The sequence below is a fragment of the Galeopterus variegatus genome, unplaced genomic scaffold (assembly GCF_000696425.1).
Source record: "Galeopterus variegatus unplaced genomic scaffold, G_variegatus-3.0.2 Scaffold38, whole genome shotgun sequence".
Lineage (NCBI taxonomy): Eukaryota > Metazoa > Chordata > Mammalia > Dermoptera > Cynocephalidae > Galeopterus > Galeopterus variegatus.
The window spans coordinates 1,191,139-1,194,101 of NW_007726149.1; positions in this window are offsets into that span (position 1 = coordinate 1,191,139).

The window sequence follows — 2,963 nt, forward strand, 5'->3', positions numbered from 1 at the left end:
ATCCCTACATAGGATCCGAACCCGCGGCGGCAGCGCCACTGTGCTCCCAGTGCCGTACTCTCCCGAGTGAGCCATGGGGTTGGCCCTGTTCTTTGTTTTCAATTGAGGTAAAATGCACACAACTTAAGTGTACAGCTTGATGAATTTTTACCTGCATACACTTCCTCATAACCACTGATCAGATCAAGATCTATATCTTTCCATTATCCCAGAAAATTCCTTTGTTCCCCTTTCACAGTCAATAAACCCCCATGCTCCTTACACCCCAGTGACCCACTATTCTGACTTCTACTCCCATAAATTAGGTTTGCTTACTTGTGAACTTTATATAAATAGAATTGTACAGAATGCACTCTTGTGTCTGGCTTCTCTCTCTTAACATAATGTTTTTGATATTTATCTGTGTAGTTGCATGTATCAGCAGTTTATTCTTTTTTTTTTTTTTTACTGCTGTGTATTATTCCACTGTAAGGGTATGCCACAATTTGTTTATCCATTCTTCTGTTGATGGACATTTGTATGATTTCCAGTTTGGGCCTATTGTGGATAAAGCTGCTGTGAATGCTGCTGTATTTTGTGGACCTGTGCTTTTATTTCTCTTGGTTATGTACCTAGAAGTGAAATTGCTGGGCCACAGGGAGGGTGTCTGTTGGACTTAATAGAAATTAGTATCACTATTTTTGATTTGGATAAGAGAAAGAAAAAGATTTTTAGAAAAAAATGAAGTAGTGACAATCTTTCTGCATTTATTTTCTTGATTCCACTCATTATGTTAATTTCTTAAAGAAACAGAGTGTCTCTTTCCTGTGCTTCATGCATGGACTCAGCAGTAGACAAAGTTGGAGGGTCCTGAGGCATAAAGAACGGAGCCAACACACATTCACATGAACACATTCTCATATCATTTTCTATGCTTTCACACCAGCCCATATCTTTAAAACTGGTCTTTCCTGGCATTGGGTTTGCTTACACAGACAGAATCTCCATGAAAACAAGTATTTTAAGAAGAAAATTTGCTCTGAAATGAAGCCCTGATTGAAATGACAACTGCAGGCAGAAAAAGTATGTGGAATATGCAGGAGGGCAGCCATATGCTTCTGTGGTGTCCCTTCTGAGAACTGGAAGTCTCATTCCCTTGCCGAATCCACAGCTCTCCTAAGGCCTGGACACAGAGAGAACTGCCCTGCTTTCCCACTTGCCACCTCCCTTCACAAGTGAATATCTGAGTACCAGCTGCTCCCCACCTGAGCACCACTGAATTCAAGAAATCCTAAACAGCTTTGCAAAAGTGACTAGAGAAGGAGAAACTATTGTAAGGCCCTATGGTGTTGTCAGGACATTAAAGGCCGGTAGGCCAAAGGAAAGAACAGAAATGTCCTAGCTTGTCTTTCTACACGGTGTATTTTACAATAGCCATTACTCACTACAAGCGAAATTCCTTTTACCCAAATAGGCATTTCATACACTTTTTCGAATGGTGCACAGTGTTTGTTTTCAGATTATTTAATGTCCCACCCCTTCTGCTATTTAAAACTTTGATCTTTGTCTGTGAGGTGCATCTTATGCCTCACCAAATAGCAGCTGAGTGCAATTATACATTCCTTGGTCCTTTCTTTCAGAATCTGAGATGACACTCCTAGGATCCAATTGACTCCATCTATGTCTCATCTTTTACTTGATTTCCCTAAAATCCTTATACTGTCCTTTGCCCCTTTCTTCCCATCCATGGAAAAAATTTGCCATGTCTTTGTGACATCAAATAGTTTGATCAAGTCAACAAATAAGAAATGTCAATCACTTGGGTTTTGTATTTGGCACCAGGAAGTCAAAACAAAGGGGTGATTCAATATCTTTTTCTTTCTTTTTCTATCTTTTTTTTTGTTTGTTTTTAAACATTTATTTTTCCATTGCTCTCCTGCCATGTAGATAGTCATTTTCTGAACAAAAACAAATCACTTGCTATTTTATCTTCTTTGCCATTTTTTTTTTTTTTTTTTTGTGACTAGTAAGGGGATCGCAACCCTTGGCTTGGTGTCGCCCAGCACTGCACTCAGCCAGTGTGCGCACCTATGTAGGACCCGCGGTGGGAGCGCCGCTGCGCTCCCAGCCCCACTCTCCCGAGTGAGCCAGGGGGTAGGCCCTCTTTGCCATTTTTGAGAGACTGAGTGAACTTGTTCTGGAACTGTTTCCAGAACAGAATTTAGCTTTCTCAGTGGGGTTGATAAACAATGAAGTGGCAATTGGCCGTACATTTCTCATATTGCTTTTCTGCAGTTCAACTTCTATATGAGCTGTTTTAATGTATAACTCCTGGGATCTGTCATGATTTGGAGCTCATTTCTTTCATATTCGAAAAGGCACTCAGGGTTGCTTAGAAAGAAATGGGCACGGACTCTGGCAGAGACCTCCTTATTACAGAGGTCAATGCATCTGCAACTAGACCCCAACATCATGGACCTCAGAAGTGGTGGGGGATTGAGTTCCTTCCCCTATATATATATATATATATATATATATATATATAGAGAGAGAGAGAGAGAGAGAGAGAGAGAGAGAGAGAGAGAGAGGAAGATATATAAAAAATATATATATATTATATGTACTTTTTTTTTTTCCTGACCGGTAAGAGGATCGCGACCCTCAGCACGGTGAGGTCCGCACCACGCTCAGCCAGTGAGCACACCGGCCATCCCTATGTAGGATCCTAACCGCAGTCTCGGCACTACCAGCACTGCACTCTCCTGAGTGAGCCACGGGGCCAGCCCCCCAATATATTTTTTAGGAAAACTCTTCCTTCTTATTTTAGTTCCACTAGTACAATTAACATAAATTTTTAATCTAAGGTAAATTTTCGTTGTTGTTAATGTGTGATTTAACGATGCATAATTTAGAGTTTCCGCTTCTGCTTACAGAGTGCATGGGTGGGTGCTTCCGGGGGTTGCTGGGGGGGGCACTTCCTGTGG